Source organism: Zingiber officinale, chromosome 3A, assembly GCF_018446385.1.
Source record: "Zingiber officinale cultivar Zhangliang chromosome 3A, Zo_v1.1, whole genome shotgun sequence".
NCBI lineage: Eukaryota > Viridiplantae > Streptophyta > Magnoliopsida > Zingiberales > Zingiberaceae > Zingiber > Zingiber officinale.
Genome location: NC_055990.1, coordinates 32891365 through 32897506, shown reverse-complemented (window position 1 = coordinate 32897506; position 6142 = coordinate 32891365). Strand labels below are relative to the sequence as shown.

The 6142-nt window shown below is 38.4% G+C and overlaps 1 non-coding gene across 1 annotated transcript; it reads right to left on the bottom strand.

Annotated features, from left to right (window-relative positions):
• Nucleotides 1-5734: 5734 nt before the first annotated feature.
• LOC122054408 lies at nucleotides 5735-5842 on the bottom strand. The gene has a single exon (XR_006132724.1). It is a non-coding gene; the product is annotated as a small nucleolar RNA R71 (small nucleolar RNA).
• Nucleotides 5843-6142: the final 300 nt, after the last annotated feature.

Genomic DNA, 6142 nt, shown 5'->3' with positions numbered 1-6142 from the left:
TTCAAAATTATTTGAAAAATCTTTCAAAATCATTTTAAAAATCTTTCAAAATCATTTTAAAAATTCTTTCAAAATCATTTTAAAAATCTTTTAAAACTTCATTTCAAAATTATTTGAAAAATCTTTCAAAATCTTTTCAAAATTATTTTCAAAAATCATTTAAAAAATTATTTCAAAAATACTTTTAAAAATCATTTCAAAAATCCTTTTAAAATTCATTTCAAAATTCTTTTAAAAAACCCTTTTCAAAATTATTTCAAAAATCATTTTAAAAATTATTTCAAAAATACTTTTAAAAATCATTCCAAAAATCCTTTTAAAATTCATTTCAAAATTCTTTTAAAAAACCCTTTTCAAAATTATTTCAAAAACCATTTTAAAAATTATTTCAAAAATACTTGAAAAACTAGTTTCAAAATTCTTTGAAAAATATTTGAAAAACTAGTTTCAAAATCCTTTGAAAAATGTTTGAAAAACTTATTTCAAAATCCTTTGAAAAATCTTTGAAAAACTTATTTCAAAATTCTTTGAAAAATATTTGAAAATCAATTTCAAAATCCTTTGAAAAATCTTTGAAAAACTTTATTTCAAAATCCTTTGAAAAATCTTTGAAAAACTTATTTCAAAATCCTTTGAAAAACTTATTTCAAAATCCTTTGAAAAATCTTTGAAAAACTTATTTCAAAATCCTTTGAAAAATATTTGAAAATCAATTTCAAAAACCTTTGAAAAATCATTGAAAAACTAAATCCTTTGAAAAATACTTGAAAAAACTAACTTGAAAATCTTGCTCCTCTAAATTTACTAGACTTACAAGAATATGGAATTAGCCCTGAAGGAAATGGAGATTTGAAGTTTGAGCATGCTCATACTTTAGGGCTCTGATACCTCAACAAAACAATCTGGATAACTTAAAATCTATTAAACATCATGCTTGGACTTAAAGACCAACTAAAATAAATAACCTAAATTAAACATTTAGCTACTCCCTCTTCATCCTAAAAATTAACAAGATCTTAGTCCTATTTTTCAAACTTAAGCCTTTAAGCTAAGTACCCTTTTAAACTGAACCTACATTCTCAAAATTCATTGTTTGCAAAAGGCTTAGCTAAAGTGACTCATATAGCAACCTTCAAACTTTCTCAAACTTAGCCACCTTATAAATTTTAACTCTAAATGCTAAAATACTTTTCTAAGTTAAAAGTATTAAAAAGCATTTAACTCATGGCTTTCAAAAGATTTTTGCTAAGTAAATTGAGACATTAAATTTCTTTACAAACAACTTGGCTCCAAAATTTAAATCTAGCTAAGTTTTTCTAACTTTAGTTAGGTATGTCTTTCTAAAAACAACTAAGTCTCAAAAGTGGCCAAAGACATCATTCGAAATAATCCATATATTAGCCTTTTAAACTTAGGTGAAAAATATTCCGTTTAACTAAGTTTCACAAGCCTTCTTCTTCCTTCTCTCAAAAAAAGATTGTTTTTGCTTTCAACTGATTTTTGATATATGGCAAAGGGGGAGAGTAGAAGAAAATTCAAAGAATTAAAGAAAATTGAAAGAAATTCAGAATTAAAGAAAATTGAAAGAAATTTTAAGGGGGAGTCTTTACATTAAGGGGGAGCTCTGCACTTAACTATCATTATGCTTGTATTTTCATGCTTATCTTTTAATGGCATTATTTTCTTAACTTTGAATTTTTGTTGCCATAATAAAAAAGGGGGAGATTGTTGGTGCAGGAAGCATCCGACGATCGAACCTAAGTTTTGATAATGGCAAAGAGATTCAAAGTTAAGATTCTCTGTTATCTAACATGTTGAATGAGTGTTTCAGGAAAGTCCTAACTGCGGTTAGGCAGGTGAAACTCCTAGGGGGTGGTAACCCTAGGTCCTAGGGGGTGGTAACCCTAGGTCCTAGGGGGTGGTAACCCTAGGTGGAGGAAAGTCCTAACTGCGGTTAGGTAAGGGAAAATCCTAAGGGGGGGTAACCTTAGGTCCTAGGGGGCGGTAACCCTAGGTGGAGGAAAATCCTAAGGGGTGGCAACCTTAGGTCCTAGGGGGCGGTAACCCTAGGTGGAGAAAAACCCTAGGGGGCAGTAACCCTAGGTCCTAGGGGGTGGTAACCCTAGGCGAAAAGTCCAGTCGGTCTGGAGGGCCAGACTGGCAACAGGTAAATCTCCTGAGTGGAGTAGGTGAGGACGCGTTCCCCGCAGAGGGAACAGTAGGCGTCGGGTCGACTTAGGGTTTCCGGTTGGAAACCCGAAGTCAGACTCGGACAGTTCGGAGACTGTCATATTTCATATTTATGATATTATATGTGCTAACTTTGTCTTGCAGGATATGTGTGTATTTTGTGGACTAACACATTGTGCAGGGACAAAAGAGCAACATTAGCCTTGGATGAACAGTGTCCGAGGCGCCTCCATGGAGCTTGGAGGCGCCTCGGGTACAAAGGAAGAGCTGGCTGTGAAATAGTGTTCAAGGCGCCTTGAGTGGTGATGGAGGCGCCTTGGACCTGTTGAAGGTGCCTTGAGTGGTGATGGAGGCGCCTTCAACTGTGATAAGCGCAGAATGGTCAGCGCTTATCTGCGCGATGGAATCGGAGCGGTGGAGGCGCCTTGGATGGCTTTCAAGGCGCCTTGGATGCCCTTTATAAGGGGACTTCGAGCAGCTTCTTTAAGATCATCTTCTTCCAAGTGATTCAAGTGCTACGTGCTGCTCCAAACGACGTTCCGAAGTGCTGCTACTTGTGCCCGACGACCAGGAGCTCCGAATCTTCATTTCTTTGTCGTTGGTATAATTATTTACTGTCGTTTATTGTACTTCAACTTGTAATCTTTTATCGAGCTTATAGTTGTTGCCCACCGGAAGCGATCAAGGATCGCGGGCCTTCGAGTAGGAGTCGCCTTAGGCTCCGAACGAAGTAAACGACCGTGTCTCTGTGTTTGTGTTTATTTACATTTTTCGCTGCGTATTTTACTCCGATAGTTTTACGAATCGAACGAAATAGCCGCGAGCGTTATTCACCCCCCTCTAGCGCGTCTCGATCCAACACTTCACTCACCAGGCTTTTAACCACTTGGTTTCACTCACCAAGATTTTCCTCTATTTAGCTTCACTCAGTAGGGCTTTTCACTTGGCTTCACTCACTAGGACTTTTCCCACTTGCTTAGATTCACTCACTAGGGCTTTTCAACTACCTGACTTCACTCACCAAGATTTTCTAGTTGTTTGGCTTTGCTCACCGGGACTTTTCGATTTGCCTGACTTCACTCACTACGACTTTCCACACCAAGTGTCCAGTCAACACTGACCCACTTGGATTTTCTTCTTCTTCTAACATTCCCGTTGGTTTTGCACTTACCTAACCTCCAGTTAGGACTTTCAAATCAAGTATCCAGTCAATCTTGACCTACTTGACTCTTCTGGTCAACCTTTAATCGTCAACTGCACTTGCAATCTCCATACATTGTCAAACATCAAAACTCGAACATCGAGACAACCTGGTTAACCTTATGATGTGCGTAGATATTATGATCGTTTATGTATGTTTTAACACACATTCACTTGCTTTATTTGTATATATTCTTTGCATGATCATCTCTCTTATCATTTATTTAGTATTTATTACTCTTTTGTCGGATATCTACTCTTTGTTTGATTTTATATTGATAGGGACAACTCTTGGAGTGAAAACAGCGATTGTCGATGCACCGAAGCAAAGCAAAGCAAGGTCGTGCAACCCTACATGACCGTGTGGCCATTTTAGACAGAGAGCAGAGCATGACCGTGTAACCCTATACGGCCGTGTGGCCATTCCCTGAGAGAAAGCAGAGCACGACCGTGCAACTTTGCACGACCGTGCCTCATAACCAGCAGCCAAGATCCCCATAGCCGTGTGAACCTCACACGGCCGTGAAGTGCAGCTCGAGCCAAAGCAAGACACGGCCATGCAAATGTGGCTCGACCATGCCACTTAACCCAAAGAGAAGAAGAGCTTGGTCGTGCGGATCTCGCACAGCCGTGGCATGGGTCGTGCAGTGCCCGTGCCCTAGCCTATATAAAGGATTTTAACTCTTCTCCTCGGGGGGGAGGTGAGTCGTCAGAAGAGAGTTACCTTGGTGTCGTTCCATGCTATCCCGGACCTCCGTTCAATGATCCAAGATCACCTTCATCACCGCATCAACTCCAGAAGCAAAGGATTGGATCCGAAAATTACTCGACGTTATTGGATAAGCATCTCTTCTCTTTCTCTCTTCTCGTTTGAAGATTGCATGCTTACTTATATTATGTCTTTGGGTTTTTCTCTTGCGCCTATGGAGTAGATCCTTTGTTCTAGGATCAGGGAGCAGTTGTGGATAGGGTTTGATGTAAGACTCATGTTTATGCCTTTACTCATTGGATGATTTTGCTTGCCTTGTTTCTATTTAATATGCATGATACTTGTTGCTGAGATTACCTTGTCATATTAGTTAATTGTGTAGAAATTGCTAATTTCGTAAAGAGAGGATCTTAGATCGTATAACCGAGGGGCCCTAGTGACAAGGGTAATCCGTTCACGGACATCTAGGATACTCCCTTGAAAGGAGAGGCAACTTCTCCACAAGGAAGTAAGAGACTAAACCAAACCTCTATCTCTATCCCTAATGATACCGATTAGATTTATATTCTTGTGATCTACCGAGTCGCCCTAGTGGTAGGAGTTAACCGTAACAGGATTTCACTGGGATCTTCTCTGTTTAGTGCTTAAGGATAGTAGCTTTAACTTTCGACGAAGGCATGTTGATTGACAATGAGGAAAAGATAGAACATGATACATCATGTTCCACCACAACGATACTGAACTCCTAGAACTCTTCCCAAGCTAAGTTAACCTTTCTCTCTTTTGCTAGTTCTCACATCTATTTCCCCATTTCCTTTCTTCCTAAGAAATAGTTGACTTACAACCAACGGTAGTTTAGCGAATTTTACGTGAACAATCGCTAGTGTTTATAACCAGTCCTCATGGGATCGATAATCTTTTATTACTCACGACGTATCCGTGCACTTATGGAAGCGTAACAAGTTTCTAGCGCTGTTGCAGGGGACTGCGTCTATGACATTAGTGAAAATCATATTGGATTAGACTAGACTTTATTTTTCTTTATTTTACTTTACTTTCTGCATTTTTATTAAAACGCTAAAAAAACATAAAAAGAGAAAAATATATTTTAACTCTTTATTTACACTTGGATTATTCAATATCTTGTTCTTGCATGCGAAGAGATAATCTTTCAGGAGAACTTCTGTCGTTTGATCCAAAAATTGATAGAACTTTCCTGAGGAGAAGAAACTTGCAGAAACTCCAAGCAGAACAAGAAACTTCTGAAATGGCTAACAAACTTTTGAAGGATTACGCAGCACCTTGTGCATGGGAGCTTCGGTCTAGTATCACTCGACCACCAATTAAAGCCAATAATTTTGAAATCAAGCCTGCAATGATCCACATGATCCAGCAAAATCAATTTGGAGGACCGCACGATGATCCAAATCATCACTTGGAGCTTTTCTATGAGATCTGTAGTACTATAAAAGTAAATGGGGTCCCTCCAGAAACAGTAAGGTTACTTCTTTTTGAATTTTTCCTAAAAGACAAAGCCAAGCAGTAGTTTAATTCTCTACCAGCAAACAGCATAACATCTTGGGATCAGTGTGAGTAAAAATTTTTGGACAAATTTTACCCGCCGAGTAAAACTGCACACATGAGGAATTTAATTACAAGCTTCAAATAGATAGACTTAGAATCGCTATTTAAAGCATGGGACAGATTCAAGAGTATGCTGAGACAGTGCCCCCATCATGGCCTCGAGAACTGGTTGGTGCTACACATGTTCTACAATGGAATCAACTATCACATGAAGGTGTCCCTCGATTCTGCAGAAGGAGGGGTATTAATGAACAAGAGCCTTGATGAAACTGAAGAGATCATAAAAAATGTGGCATAGAACCACCATAAGTGGGTAATTAAAAGATCTAGAGGTTCTTTCTCTAGGAATCCAATAAAGGCATCAGGAAAATTCGACATAGATGCAGTCACGCTCATGTCTGCAAAGCTGGATGCTCTGACCAAGAAGCTTGAGACCATGGGGAACAACACAGCTAATGC